At 46.3% G+C, this 16,494-nt stretch overlaps 1 protein-coding gene across 4 annotated transcripts in view; it reads right to left on the minus strand.

Annotated features, from left to right (window-relative positions):
• The window catches only part of nfic (nuclear factor I/C), a 788,712-nt gene that overhangs the window by 696,013 nt on the left and 76,205 nt on the right, over positions 1–16,494 (minus strand). The window lies entirely within an intron of this gene.

A 16,494-nucleotide genomic window follows, 5' to 3' on the forward strand; every position in this document is an offset into this window, starting at 1 on the left:
CCTCGCCTTCTGCCATGCCAGGCATTCGACACACACTATCCCCTTTTGTGGCCACAGTAGGAAAGTCTGGGGTATGACATCAGAGCCGTGACTGGAGAACCCCGAAGTATGGTTCAGTCTGAGGACCATGGCTGAGGGGTTCAACACCATGATGCAGACACTGGCAGGCCTCCAGGCCTGGTATTGGATTGAAGGTTGAACGGGCAGGACAGTGGAGTTGAGGCCAAGATGGGATCAGCCCTGATCACAATGAAAGTGTCGGCTCGGGGAGGCTAAATTGCCTAATTCTGCTCCTAGGTCATGTGTTCTAGGGAGGAGATGCTCTGGCTGATTTTGCAATCCAGCTATTGGTCTGTAACACTGTAGGTAACAGATGAGGAACATATCAGCCATGATAGAACGGCGGAACGGATTTGATGGGCTGATGGGCCGAATGGCCTAATTTTGCTCCTATATCTTATGACGCTGAGGCTTCTGGAGCTCACGCCAGCTGCCCTTCCATCCCATGAGTAACCATGAGCAACTGGAGGGAGGAGGAAGCATTGGAGAAAATCCCATGGCCTTCCACCCGGGAGACCCTGGAAATGACTAACCTTCTGAATCCCCACTTCCTGATACCGGGGCAGTGACAAAAAAAGGGTGACATGGCAACATCAGTACTACACAAAAGTAGGCTAATGCCCTTCAGGTCCCGGCCCTCCGGATGGATGCCCGCCCAAGGGCAACTCAGGCCACAGGGCATGGAAGGCAGCAGTCCTTCTCCATTTCCGATGTGCATCCTGGGAATACGACAAGATGTGGTGAGAGAGATGCAAGAATAAGTTGCAGAGCTGTCGGACAACATGATGGTGCTATTGTGCAAAGCAGGAAGTGGTGAGGGCATCCCTAAACCTCGCCACTGCCTGGCTTCCATCCCCCGGCTCTTCTTCGGCCTCTCCCTCTACTCCTTCCTGGATTTCTTCCTCATAAGAGGATACATTCCGCTCCACCTATTTGTCAGCATCAAGGAAGTCATCCCTGCGCCAGGTTATAGGGCACAACAGCCCACGACAATGCGGGAGACCTTCTGGGGACTGTACTGCAGAACCCCAAAGGACCTGTCATGGTAGTGGAAGCTCATCTTAAGCAGCCCAATGCACCTCTCAATCACAGACTGGGTGGCACTGTGAGCCTCGTTGTAATGGGCCTCTGCACTGGTTTCAGGTCTCCACACTGGGCGCAATTAGCCAAGATTGCAAGCTGGTATCCCTTATCCCCAATGAGTCATCCCTGCAGCCTGGGGTGACCCTGGAATATCCCAGGGATTTGAGATTCCCAGGGATGAAGCTGTCATGCATGCTCCCTGGAAAATGTAGTGACACACGTAGTGACCATCTTGCCTTCTCCTTTGGGGTCTCATCCAATTAGCCCCTTAGGCCAGCCTCCTTCAGTCTCATCACACCTTCCCCTCCCACTCATGAGCCCCGTACTCACAGGTGCCCCATACCCTCATTCCACTAACAGCTGAGTGACTCTGCACCCATTTTCATTGCCCGACAACACAGCCTACATAATGACACAGCGGTCTGGAAAATATACAGCCTGGAGAGTGACACAGCGCTCTGAAAATGTTTTAAATACACCGCCTGCAGGCTTCAGCACAACTAACACCAACCACGACCCCATCCCGGAGAAGGCCCTCAAACCTTCCATCTCCCCAACACCCTTGAACACTCCCCTCCCCTTCTGGAGCTGGCCAGCGGAAACTGTCCCCTTGTACAAGGTGGAAAGGGGGTCTCATCTTTTTCCTCCCTCTCGGAGGACAAGGCGCCTGGTCCCATTTTTAAAAACCAGTAGTAATTCGCACCCATGTGACATCATGCTGGTGGGTGGGAAGATCCAATGAGGTTCAAAGAGTTGACCTTAAACATGCCATTTAGATTAAAATGCATTCAAATTCATTAAAATCAAATTCTCGCCCTTCCTGGGCATGAACCTGATTGCGTCATTGTGGAAGGTCCGGGAACATCGCGATTGGAAATCTCACCAGTGCAAATCCTATTTTTTGCCTCTTGCACTATTTTGTGGCCATTACAGAATTTGCACCTGGGGCTAATGAACCTGCAAAATTGCCCCATTGAAAGTGTATTTCTTCAGTAAATTACACAGCACAGTCATGTTTAATTGGAAATAGCCCAAATGACTAACTGTATAGTTTTTGTAAAACTTCGTAAAATATTCATACTGAAATAAAGTTTGACTAAACAGTTTTGAACTGACTGCACCTCTGAAGAAGCGCTTCCAGTCCATTGAGAGGGGGAGGGGGAGGGGCATGTGAGAGAGAAGGCCAATTCAATGAACTAACAGCCCCTGCTACATTAAAAGTGGGGATGCTCACTGATGATGAAATGAAAATCGCTTCTTGTCACAAGTAGGCTTAAAATGAAGTTACAGTGTTCAGAACCATTCGCAAATCCTCAGATACTAAAGCAGTCTGTGCCCGCAGGCACCAAACCTTGAAAACGGTCAGGCGTGGGCTGATAAGTGGCAAATAATATTCGTGCCACAAAGTTTCAGGCATTGACCATCTCCAATGAGAGAGAATCTAACCATCTCTACTTTGCAATATCATTGCAAAATTCCTCCAGTATCGACATCCTGAGGATTACCATTGACCAGAACCTTAACTGGACCAACCATAAAATTACTGTGGTGACAAAGCATGTTAAAGGGTAGGGATTCTGCAGTGAGCAACTCATCTCCTCACTCCTTAAAGCCTGTGCACCATCTACAAGGTACAGCACAGGGGAGTGCAACTCTAAGAAGTTACAACTCTAAGAACTCTAAGAAGGGGCAGCACAAGTGGATAGCACTGTGGCTTCACAACGCCAGGGTCCCAGGTTCGATTCCCCGCTGGGTCACTGTCTGTGCTGAGTCTGCACGTTCTCCCAGTGTCTGCGTGGGTTTCCTCCGGTGCTCCGGTTTCCTCCCACAGTCCAAAGACGTGCAGGATAGGTGGATTGGCCATGATAAATTGCCCTTAGTAACTCTTCTTCTCCTCCTCCCCCCCCCCCCCGCCCCCCCCCCCGCAAGGGTTACGAGGATAGGGTGGAAGTGAGGGCTTAAGTGGGTCGGTGCAGACTCGATGGGCCGAATGGCCTCTTTCTGCACTGTATGTTCTATGGTCTATGTAAGAAGCTCAACACCATCCAGGACAAAACAGCCTGCTTGACCTGTACAGCATTCACCACCTTAAACAGTCACTCCCTCCACTACAAGCACACAGTGGCAGCAGAATGCACCATGTACAAGCTGTACTTCACAAATGTATTTTACAAATTGGACTAAAGAACAAATACACTCAGTTACCCGTCTTCAGAAATATGTCCATTATCATTTTTTTGGATAATTTTGAGGCAACTGCATAAATCTCAGACTTCACGTGGTGACCCACCCTCAGTGCACCACTAAACCTCAGAGAATTGAACATCCCAGTTTGTTTTACAGTCCCTGGTTAGTTAGTTAATCTCACCATTTGAATGCTACAGTTGCCCGCAATTCCCATCAGGAATTGGAAACGTCAACCAGGGTTCTTGCTTCTGGCCATTATCCATAGACTTTTTTCCGGAATTGTGTTCACCGGCGTGTGCGTCAGGCAAGGTAATCAGATTCAGCTGTGAGTCCCTAAACAGCTGAATAGTTCACAAATACTTACATGCAAAAAAGAATTGAAAACAAACTGCATTTTGTGCAATCACATATCTATCTAATATGATACTGCAGTTCAACAGCTCAGCATCGTGCAACTATCACCGTAGTCCAAATATAAACCTACCATTAAAATGAGTTAGATTTTACAGATTAAAATAAATGGTGCCACACGCTTTATTCATTGTCCAAATGTAAACTACTTTGAATCCCTGCCGGAAGCCTCGGTTGAGGAGGCAACATCCCAAGTAGAGAGTTATATACCCAAAGTCTTCGAAACCATCTTTAATGACGTTCTGCACAGAAGACCTAATGGACAAAGTCGTGCAAATTCAAAGAAAACCTGGAAATGAGTGAGTTGTTTTTTGAAGAGTCAAATAGCAAAGATTATGCTGAAGTGTGGTAACTCTTATATGGCCTACCCCAGGGACCGTGGTTGATGATGGGACTTTTATTATCGCAACCTAAATTCAGAAGGTTAGTGAAAACTGATCATTTAACAACAAACTAATTTGGGGGAAAGTACACTATGAAATCCAAGAACATATCATTGTATAAATATAAACTACTTAATATTCCTGCCTAACCTTAAACAGAAGAGCAAAGTAGCCTGTATCCCCGTACAGTGGCCGGGGGTGGGGTGGATTAGAGCGGTTAGGCGCAATTCCCATGTTTGTGATGATGGTGAAAAGATTGTCTGCAAAAAAACATCAGATGAGGACACGTTCAAGTTCAGTTTTGATCTCCCATGGGCAGATAGACTGATCACGAAATCTACTTAAAATGGCCGCTTGAGGTATCAAGGATGCTGCTGGCTCAGATTGTCATTAATGCCTGGAGGGGAGGGGAAAGGTGGGGGGGGGGGGGGGGGGGAGGAGCAGGAATTGAGAAAACTGAAAACACTTCAGGTGCAGTGAAGTAACAGTTTCAGAATAATTCATTAAGTTAATCTTAGACTTAATTTAAACTTAAATTTATGAAAATGTATGGAATGGGCAACCATGCGAAAGGACTAAAAAGAAAAGTTAGAATATAGAATTCTACTGATATCGTGAACTTTGCGCAGTTGACCAGTACTCCAGCAGGTTTACTGCTTTAGTGTCTGTGAAATCCGTACCAAAAACATTGAATGGTACTGTGGTAGGAGCAAAAGGATATAATGCTGATCGTGACCTAGAGAATACAACATCACATGGCTGCTGATAGGAGGCTATTTTTTTTTAAATCTAGCCATTTACTCGATTAATCTGTATTGCATTATGCAATTACACACTGTCCTGTGTGCTCTTTCAGAGTTTTATATTTATTACCTTGTGGCCCAAGGCAAAGGAAATTTTCAAATTGAATACAGGAGAATGTCAAGTTAGAACGACTGACCCTCAAATGGAGCTGAGTCGCAGGCTCGAAAATTAATTTTGAAAGGGGAAATGGATTGGATGCGATGTAACAGCTGGCTCAATCATTTTTATGATTAAGGGTCTGTCTGCTAAAGTCAAGGTAGAGCACAAAGGAAGCACAGTGTTCGTTACGCAACTCAGAACACCTTACACTTGTTGCCATAGTGACAACATTAACTCAGTGATATCAAAAATGATGATAATGCAAGCTGGATTCAGAACTGATTTCTTCCAGGAAAACTGCGCTTCTAAAATGTAAAAGTCAGTCTGATTTCTCATAGAATCATAGAACTTACAGTGCAGAAGGAGGCCATTCGGCCCATCAGGTCTGCACAGGCCCTTGTAAAGAGCATCCCACTTAAGTCCCACACCTCCACCCTATCCCCTTTATCCCCGTAACCCCACCTAACCTTTTTGAACACTAAGGGCAATTTAGAATGGCCAATCCACCTAACCTGCACATCTTTGGACTGTGGGAGGAAACCGGAGCACCCAGAGGAAACCCACGCACACATGTGGAGAACGTGCAGAGTCCGCACAGGCAGTGACCCAAGCTGGGAATCGGACCTGGGACCCTGGAGCTGTTAAGTAACTGTGCTAACCACTGTGCTACCATGCTGCCCTCATGTCATGTTTTATCTCCAAACAGGTTGCGCTGTTTAAATGTTCATTGTTAAACATTTAGAGGGCAGTGCTGGTGCCCCTATCTCTGGACCAGAAGCTTTGGTTGGGCCCAGGTCCAGCGGCAGGACTTATTGGCCACTGAAGGAGTGTTCATAACACAGTTCAACGGGCTGATAATCAGCTTGAGAACCCTTCCACTACATCCCCCACTATTCCCCAAAGGGAACAACAGCGTGGGTGCGAAGATAAGCTAAAACAAAAATTAATCATTTCAGCCTTCTTTTACAAGTTAGCCAATTAAATTCTGGCTTGCAAGTGACCTCGGAAGTATCCTGCTCTTTTGTGGAAGTGTCAAGGCCGCAACACTCTGAAAGGGTGTGGAGCATAGAACTGGGACAGCAAATGTCATTACACGGATTGAATAATCTATGAGACTCAATCAATCAGTCCTGAAATAGAAAGCATATTAAACCACAATGAGGTTCTGTTCCCCTTCAGCTCAGCGTTTGTGAGATGGTGGATCGACTTGTTGGGACAATAAAGTGACTTCAGGCCACCAAACTCTTGAGTTCTTGTTCACAATGAAGATATGAAGCTGTGCGAGAAGATACTTGATTTTCTTTATAGCGTAAAGCCCCTTTACAAAATCCAATCTCATTTGGTAAGATAACATTTTAGTCATTATTACATTTGCAATCAAATCCTTGAAGAAAGGTCCCTTTTATTAAACATTAAGTCATCTTATGCAGGTCCCTCAACAGTCAGTGCTCAAATTTATGGTAATCTGGCTTTTGCGGTTGTAAAATTGTAGAAGAAATATAATTGTAAAATGCGATTTCCTATCACTTCCAATTTCCACACTGCTGTACCTTGGTGTAGTTTCATAAATTCAACCAGGCAATGATCTCTCAAGGTGACTTGGAGGCAAACAGTATCATAGAATTTACAGTGCAGAAGGAGGCCATTTGGCCCATCGAGTCTGCACCTTCCCTTGGAAAGAGCAATCTACTTAAGCCCACCTCCAACCTATTGCCATAATCTAACTTTTTTGGACACCAAGGGCAATTTAGCATGGCTAATCCACGTAACCTTCACATCTATGGACTGTGGGAGGAATCCAGAGCACCCAGAGGAAACTCAGGCAGACAGAGAGAGAAAGTGCAAACTCCACAGTCACCCGAGGCTGGAATTGAACATAGTTCCCTGGAGCTGTGAGGCAGCAGTGCTAACCACTGTGCCAGCCAACAAGTATCTTTGCTGCAGTTCAAATCTTTGCTGATGGAAAAATAAGCATGATAAATAATTGTATAAATATACTAAATGGGTTGTACGATTTTAGATGTTTTTTAATGCAACATAATGACTTACAAAGGCAGGCCCAAAGAAACAAATAATTTAAATGCATGATTTTTTTTTTTTTAAATTCAGCCCCCAGGGTTTTAATAATTTTAGGAAGAGCAAGCCAGGCTTGTGTTTTGAGTGAGTTTGTTTGGATTTACTGCCAACTGCATTTGGGTGGCCTTTCAATTTGTCTACTTAAGCCAACCCATTAACAAACAAAAGCAACAATGAAAAGGCACCACTATCTAACCGCACCAAATAACTGAGAGGCCACCTCCAGCCAGCTCAGCCAAGGGGGTGGCCCCTGTGACAGTTTGTTCAGCCGCGGCTGCCAGCGCTTCAGCAGGAAAAGTAATAATTAAAACCTCCTCGCCTTTGGTCCTGCCACCGGACAGGCTCCTGTAGAAGTCAGGGTCAAGAACAAACTAAGCCCTGTATTTTTTATCCAGGCGGCTGGGGTCAAGAGCAGTGAACTGATTTCTGGTTTCACGACTCACAGAGACAGCTTAATAGATTGGTTTCTTTTGCAACGTAACACATGCAGTTTAAACCAGCCAGGCTATCGCCTTTTTTAAAAAGGGGGTTTAACTCCCAGAACCTGGAGCCAAAAGCACTTTATAACACTCATAACATGCAGCATTCCTTTTTAGATCTCAAACTAACAATCCTTAATTCCACACCTGAAGCAACAGTTTACCAATACTTGCACTTTTGAAAAACTGCACAGGACCTATTGCAAAATTAAAATGAAATGCACACAAAATGTGCACCAAACCACAGTAGCATTGCAATTTACCTTGACTGCAGTTTCTTTGGATTGGATTTGTTTATTGTCACGTGTACCGAGGTACAGTGAAAAGTATTTTTCTGCGAGCAGCTCAACAGATCATTAAGTACATGGGAAGAAAAGGGAATAAAAGAAAATACATAATAGGGCAACACAAGGTATACAATGTAACTACATAAGCACTGGCATCGGATGAAGCATACAGGGTGTAGTGTTAATGAGGTCAGTCCATAAGAGGGTCATTTAAGAGTCTGGTAACAGCGTGGAAGAAGCTGTTTTTGAGTCTGTTCGTGAGTGTTCTCAGACTTCTGTATCTCCTGCCCGATGAAAGAAGTTGGAAGAGTGAGTAAGCTGGGTGGGAGGGGTCTTTGATTATGCTGCCCGCTTTCCCCAGGCAGCGGGAGGTGTAGATGGAGTCAATGGATGGGAGGCAGGTTCGTGTGATGGACTGGGCGGTGTTCACGACTCTCTGAAGTTTCTTGCGGTCTTGGGCCAAGCAGTTGCCATACCAGGCTGTGATGCAGCCAGATAGGATGCTTTCTATGGTGCATCTGTAAAAGTTGGTAAGGGTTAATGTGGACATGCCGAATTTCCTTAGTTTCCTGAGGACGTATAGGCGCTGTTGTGCTTTCTTGGTGGTAACGTCGACGTGGGTGGACCAGGATCGATTTTTGGAGATGTGCACGCCTAGGAATTTGAAACTGCTAACCATCTCCACCTCGGCCCCGTTGCTGCTGACAGGGGTGTGCACAGTACTTTGCTTCCTGAAGTCAATGACCAGCTCTTTAGTTTTGCTGGCATTGAGGGAGAGATTGTGGTCGCTGCACCACTCCACTAGGTTCTCTATCTCCCTCCTGCATTCTGACTCGTTGTTATTCGAGATCCGGCCCACTATGGTCGTATCGTCAGCAAACTTGTAGATGGAGTTGGAACCAAATTTTGCCACACAGTCGTGTGTGTACAGGGAGTAGAGTAGTGGGCTAAGTACGCAGCCTTGCGGGGCCCCGGTATTGAGGACTATTGTGGAGGAGGTGTTGCTGTTCATGATTGTGGTCTGTTGGTCAGAAAATCAAGGATCCAGTTGCAGAGTGGGGAGCCAAGTCCTAGGTTTTGGAGCTTTGATATGAGCTTGGCTGGGATTATGGTGTTGAAGGCAGAGCTGTAGTCAATAAATAGGAGTCTAATGTAGGAGTCCTTGTTGTCGAAGTGCTCTAGGGCTGAGTGTAGGGCCAGGGAAATGGCGTCTGCTGTGGACCGGTTGCGACGGTACACGAATTGCAGTGGGTCAAGGCGTTCTGGGAATATGGAGAGGATGTGCATCATGATAAACCTCTCGAAGCACTTCATTACGACTGAAGCCAGGGCCACCTGATGGTAGTCAGCAAGGCACATTGCCTGGTTCTTCTTTGGCAACGGTACGATGGCGATCTTCCTGAAGCAGGTGGGGACCTCGGAGTGGAGTAAGGACAGGTTAAAGATGTCTGCAAATACCTCTGCCAGCTGGTCTGCGCAGGCTCTGAGTGCACGACCAGGGATCCCGTCCGGGCCCGTCACCTTCAGAGGGTTCACTTTCAGGAAGGCCGATCTGACTTCGGAAGCTGTGATGGTGGTATGGGTGAGTTATTGGCTGCTGGGGCACTCGGTCAGCGGATTGTGGGTTACCTGCTTGAACCGAGCATAGAATGCATTGAGTTCATAGGGGAGGGGTGCGCTGCTGCCGGAGATACTGCTCGGCTTTGTCATGTGAGAGTGCCTTTAAGAATTGGATGCTGAAGAAATGTATCTTTAACAGATGAAGCTGATCATATTACTGAAGTGATGTCACGGGGAGGGGGGGTGGGGGGAGCTGAGCTCACTTCTGCTTTTGGTTTCAGTTTGAAAAAACAGCTTGTGTGTGTCTGTGTGTTGCCAGAGAGCTGCAGGAAGAAAAGCAAGGTGCTGGAGCTGAAGTCAACCAAGCTGATATATCTCCGCCATCCAACAGAAAATATATATTAACTGTGACCTGGTGTGTTACTGTTTTGAAGGTTTGAAGCCTTTGGATATTTGAAGAAACATTTTGAGGAATGATTTAGTGTTGTATTATTTTCGGGGTTATCTTTGAAGTAAGGGGTGTTAAGGGATCCAATGTTTATTTAAAAGGTTAGGTTGAGTTCATAGAATAAACATTGTTTTGTGTGAAAAACCACATGTCCATAATTGTAATTTCACACCTGGGGAACAAGCCGCGTGCTTCAAAAGCATCAATCCATTAAAGGGGGAGGTTGAACATAGAACATAGAAAATACAGCACAGAACAGGCCCTTCGGCCCACGATGTTGTGCCGAACCTTTGTCCTAGATTAATCATAGATTATCATTGAATTTACAGTGCAGAAGTTGGTTGGTTGAACTCCATGATACACTTTGGGGTTCTGAAAACACCTCGCCCATAACAGCTTCGCTTTGTAGCCCATTATGTTGTTTAGTCCTTGCCACAACCGCCGAGAGTCTGTCTGTGACTCTAGTTTGGTTTGATATTCTCCCTTGGCATCTCGGTTGGCTTTGCGGAGGTCATACTTGGATTTCTTATATAGGTCAGGGTCGTCTGACTTGAACGCCTCAGATCTGTCCTTCAGTAGGGAGTCAATCTCACGATTGAGCCATGGTTTCCGGTTGGGGAACATACATACGGCTTTTTTTGGCACGCAGTCGTCCACACATTTGCTGATGAAATCTGTGACGGTGGTGGCATACTCATTTAAGTTGGTCGCTGAGTTCTTAAATATGGACCAGTCCACTGTCTCTAAGCAGTCACGTAAGAGCTCTTCCATTTCCTCGGACCAGCACTGCACGACCTTCTTAGCAGGATTCTCCCGCTTGAGTTTCTGCTTGTATACCGGGAGAAGGAGCAACGTCTCATGGTCTGATTTCCCAAAGTGCGGTCGGGGGATTCTTTTTTACTGTTCTAGTCTGTCCCAATCATCATTGTGTGTTGATTATGCACTCATGAAAGATAAATTTGTTACTTTGAAAAGGGATATTATAACTTTAGCAATTTAAAACTTGATGTTTCATAAAGAAAATAAAAACTGAAAATACTGGAAAACTGAAGGAAAATCAAAAATCAGGAAAGTACTTTGGAGGTCTGCCATGAAAAGAAAAAAAAAATCCATGCTTTAAGTTTAGACCTTCCATTAGAAAACAAAGGGCGGAATTCTCCCATCCCGCCCATGGTGGTATGGTGGTGGGCGGGAGTGGAAAATCTAGCAGGAGCCAAATAGCCAGAAACCTGGCAGCATAAAATCAGATTGTGATTCTCCCAATGGCGGGTTAATAGGGTTGGTCTTCCCGCTGGCGTTAATGCCATTTGCATATCATGAATGGCCATTAAAACAGTTGCCCACTGATTCCCCTCAGGCCTTCCAATCTTGCGTCAGTTCATGTGGGACATCACGTCAGTGTCAAACCTAATTGCTAAAAAGGCAGTGTGCACAAGTCAGTTGGCAAGCAAGTTTGTCAGGGTCCAACTCCCCTCCACTTGGTCTTCCCTCTGCCTTCCATTGTTCATCTTCATCAACAAAACTTTCTGGCATAGTGCTGCACCCATCCTGATGCACTGTGCACCACTGGGCCAGGTTAGACAGGTTCCTGTCCTCCATCTCCTGCTGAGCTGGTCTTCATGGACAGCACCATGCCACTGGATCCTCGGACTCTCCTGCATTACTGAGTTGGATCAGCACAGCACCTGGGGTTGAGTAAAGGGGTCTCCTATCCGCTGATGCCACATGTCAGTGTCTATCTGTAGAGCACCGTGCTGTAGAACTCATGCAGCCACGACAACAAAAGTCCAAAATTCAACTGGGGTTGAGTGCAAGGTGGGGTCCAAATGTGAGAGGTTCCAAATGTGGAAGGAAGGCTGTGCAAGGAGGGAGCTGGGTGAAGGGCAAGGGCTCGCGATGTCAGTAAGAGGGGCAACTGGTGATGAATAAATTGAAAGATGGGAGGTAGAGGGAAGGCCAAGTGGAGGGGAGTTGGACCCTGACAAACATAGAAAATACAGCACAGAACAGGCCCTTCGGCCCAATATGTTGTGCCGAACCTTTGTCCTAGATTAATCATAGATTATCATTGAATTTACAGTGCAGAAGGAGGCCATTCGGTCCATTGAGTCTGCACCGGCTCTTGGAAAGAGCACCCTACCCAAAGTCAACACCTCCACACAACACGAAGGGCAATTTTGGGCACTAAGGGCAATTTATCATGGCCAATCCACCTAACCTGCACATCTTTGGACTGTGGGAGGAAACCGGAGCACCCGGAGGAAACCCATGCACACACGGGGAGGATGTGCAGACTCCGCACAGACAGTGACCCAAGCCGGAATCGAACCTGGGACCCTGGAGCTGTGAAGCAATTATGCTATCCACAATGCTACCGTGCTGCCCTTAAGAACAAATAAATCTACACTATATAATTTTACCGTAATCCATGCACCTATCCAATAGCTGCTTGAAGGTCCCTAATGTTTCCGACTCAACTACTTCCACAGGCAGTGCATTCCATGCCCCCACTACTCTCTAGTGAACCTACCTCTGACATCCCCCCTATATCTTCCACCATTCATCTTAAATTCATGACCCCTTGTAATGGTTTGTTCCACCCGGGGAAAAAGTCTCTGACTGTTTACTCTATCTATCCATCTGATCATCTTATAAACCTCTATCAAGTCGCCCCTCATCCTTCTCCGTTCTAATGAGAAAAGGCCTAGCACCCTCAACCTTTCCTCGTAAGACCTACTCTCCATTCCAGGCAACATCCTGGTAAATCTCCTTTGCACCTTTTCCAAAGCTTCCACATCCTTCCTAAAATGAGGCAACCAGAACTGTACACAGTACTCCAAATGTGGCCTTACCAGAGTTTTGTACAGTTGCATCATCACCTCACGGCTCAATCCCTCTGTTAATGAACGCTAGCACACCATAGGCCTTCTTCACAGCTCTATCCACTTGAGTGGCAACTTTCAAAGATGTATGAACATAGACCCCAAGATCTCTCTGCTCCTCCACATTGCCAAGAACTCTACCGTTAACCCTGTATTCCGCATTCATATTTGTCATTCCAAAATGGACAACCTCACACTTTTCAGGGTTAAACTCCATCTGCCACTTCTCAGCCCAGCTCTGCATCCTATCTATGTCTCTTTGCAGCCGACAACAGCCCTCCTCACTATCCACAACTCCACCAATCTTCGTATCGTCAGCAAATTTACTGACCCACCCTTCAACTCCCTCATCCAAGTCATTAATGAAAATCACAAAGCTGCATGAAAAGCTCACAAACAAGCAGGTCAAAGGGGCTGTTTAGCACAGGGCTAAATCGCTGGCTTTGAAAGCAGACCAAGGCAGGCCAGCAGCATGGTTCAATTCCTGTAACAGCCTCCCCGAACAGGCGCCGGAATGTGGCGACTAGGGGCTTTTCACAGTAACTTCATTGAAGCCTACTTGTGACAATAAGCGATTTTCATTTAATTTTATATCATATCGTTTACTGAAAGGGGTGAATGGACACTCCACATGTGGCGATTAGAGATGCAAGTGGGGCATGGGCGCCTCACAGGTGATGGACTTGGGAGGAAGCTGGGTGAATCTAGGAAGATTTCTTCTCGAGGCTGTGTGCCTTTTCCCTCTGGGTTGCTGACATCCTGCACGGTCTGATGAAGACAGTTGGGCTGGAGAGAGTGATAAGAGTGTGCAGGACTGATATTTAAATATGGCGCTGGGACCTTTGACCGGTCAGCGGAGGGTGAGCAGACAAATCAGCTGCCAGCCCTCCACGTGGTTCAGAGAGGAATTCATCTGTGCATAATTGTTGGGGTTCCAAACACATTGGGCGCAACTCTCCCAAAAGGGACAAAGTGCGCTAGCGAGCGCGTTTAGCTGCATGTTTCCCAGCACTCGAGTGCCGAGAATCACATGGCTATTCAATGCGACTCGCATTGAATAAGTGGCATGAACGGGGAACGGCGGCCATGGCCGCACATAGCCACATTTTCATAGAATCATGGAATTTATAGTGCAGGAGGCCATTCGGCCCATCAAGTCTGCACCAGCCCATGGAAAGAGCAGCCTACTTAAGCTCCCCTCCACCCTAACACAGAAAAATACAATGCAGAAAAGGCCCTTTGGCCCATCGAGTCTGCACCACCTCATGAAACGCACCTGATCTGCCAATCCTAATCCCATTTGCCGTACTCCATTAACCCGACCTAACCTTTTTGGTCACTAAGGGCAATTTAGCATGGTCAATCCACCTGACCTGCACATCTTTGGACTGTGGGAGGAAACCGGAGCACCCGGAGGAAACCCACACAGACACGGGAGGAACACGCAAACTCCACGAGGTCGGAAGCGAACCCGGGTCCCTGGACCCGCAAAACAGCAATGCCAACCAGTGCCACCGTGCCGCCCGACTGAGCCTCCAACAGCTTTGCACAGTGGGAAACTCTGATCGCCGGGACTCCCCATTATAGTGAGAGATTGGCATGCCATGATCTCCAAGGCTCCTGAAATATGGGAGGGTCACCGGCCCACCCGCATCCCACCCCAACACCCACGCTAGGTATCACCAGCCTAATCGTGCAAAAAATGCCAGTTTTGCACCTTGGCAGTGCCCATGCCAGCTGTTTGTGCCACCTGTGTAACTTGGCAGTGCCAGGTTGGGTACCCAGGTGGCATCAGCAGTGTCAGGCCATCACCCTGCTCAAAGAGCATGTAGCTGGGGGGGTCTCTGATCCTCTGGAAGACCCCCATGAGTGCCATTTTGTCTGGTCCCCATTTGTAGGGACCTGTACTCAATGGTGCTCGCCCAAGGTGTCTGAGGCAAATGGGTTCAATCCCAAAGCCTTGAGTACCTCAGGAATCTGCACATTAGAGTGAGGCTTCCTGCCTCTCTCTAATGTGCAGATTTGCTTTAAAAAAGTGAACCTGTCCATTGTGGGTGGCATTCACGTCGCAACGTCTCGCAAGATTGTGTTGAATCTCACAAGGCGTTGCAAGCCAGGTAGATCCCTGGAGGGGGTCTCCTGGCTTTCAACAGCCACGTTGCTTCGCAGCGAGCTGTTTTTTAGGCACAGTGTGGCCATTGGATCGCACCCATAATCCAGTGGGAAAGGCACCGCCAAATGTCACCCCCCACCACCACAACACACTTTGTTCAGCCTGCTACATATTTCTAACATTTACTACTGTGATTTCATCATCAATACGGAGTATCAGCTCAGTTCTGAGCACGCATGGAGGGCGGTATTTAATTCTAACCCCACCTCAGCAACAAGCTGGGGGGTGATGTTGGTGGTGGTGAGGGACGAGAGCTGGAAAATCCAGATGGAAGACAGGATGGTGTTGTGCCCATTGTCTTCCTAGCTGCCCCCAATTAAGTTCGGAAGGGAAAGTTGAGGATAGCCTATCGCCCAGAGTCCAACTAAGGCCCTTAAGTGGACAATTAAGCCATGTGCCAGAAAAAAAGCATCCTTGAAGAGAGGTGCTAGAGCTTCCTTCTTGCGTTCAAAGTTCAGTCTCTCTCCTAAGTGATCAGATGGTTTTACTTTTATAGCAACAGACTCACCCCTTTCTATAACCACTTGTACAACAGCCAGGCACGCAATAAGGAATCTCCCTCGTGACCGGGGTCAGATATGCACTTTTTTTTAGCACTCACAGACCAAGTTGACATTAGATAAGGCAAGATCTGATTTGAATCATTAAGCTGCCTTTATATATAATCAAGTGAAAGCACAAACAATAGGTATGATCAGCTTCACTTTGTTCAACTGATAGAACTGATCGCCACATAATAGTGTAAAAATAATGAACATGCTTTGTTACACCACTTCAGTCAGCTGTCTTGCGTGACTTAAACAGAGAATTCCCCTGCAATCTAATTTTTTGAGCCTGCCTTTTTATTGGGCCTTTCTGCCTCATTAGCTTCTCCACTGACAAAACTCAACTACTCTTTAGGTGTCTGACATTCTGCTTTCTTCCTGGCTGCTCAGTCAGAAAAAGGTCAGAAACTTTCTGAAACAATGGATGCAAGGTGCTTTGCTTATTATTTATAACCCATAAAGTAATAACTTCAAAGCTGCTATCCTAGGTACCATCTAAGGCACTCTTTTTTAAAAAAAATACTTACCACGCTTTTGAAGCACAACTTCTAAAGTAATTCAGGGACAAAGTGATCAAAGGATTCCAAACTATAACAATAAAGAATTATCAATCATGGATTTAACTCTAGAAATGTAGGAGTTGAAAATACATATCAATACATATGATGAAAATTAACTCTGGAATAGTTAAAACAATTTATCTTCAGTTTGTTCACTGTTGTGTTTTCCATGTCGGCAAACAGGTAAAACCAGGCTGCTCAGCACAGCACTCGACTTGGGTAGTTTGATAACACAGGTAGATTGCAACAATAAATTGATCTAATTGGCCAAGAAAGCGGGCATTAACATGTGGTAAAAGGATATATTGCTAAACTAGGCTGAATAGATCCGAAGTGTGTATTAAAGAGCCTTTAATAGTTGGAACTTTCTAACGTCCTATCAATCCAGTAGCAATTAGAAGAAATGTTCTGGTACATTTTATGCTTGATTAGGACCTTGGCTCTAATTGACTCTCTG

The sequence above is a fragment of the Scyliorhinus torazame genome, chromosome 18, assembly GCF_047496885.1.
Source record: "Scyliorhinus torazame isolate Kashiwa2021f chromosome 18, sScyTor2.1, whole genome shotgun sequence".
NCBI classification, from domain to species: Eukaryota; Metazoa; Chordata; class Chondrichthyes; order Carcharhiniformes; family Scyliorhinidae; genus Scyliorhinus; species Scyliorhinus torazame.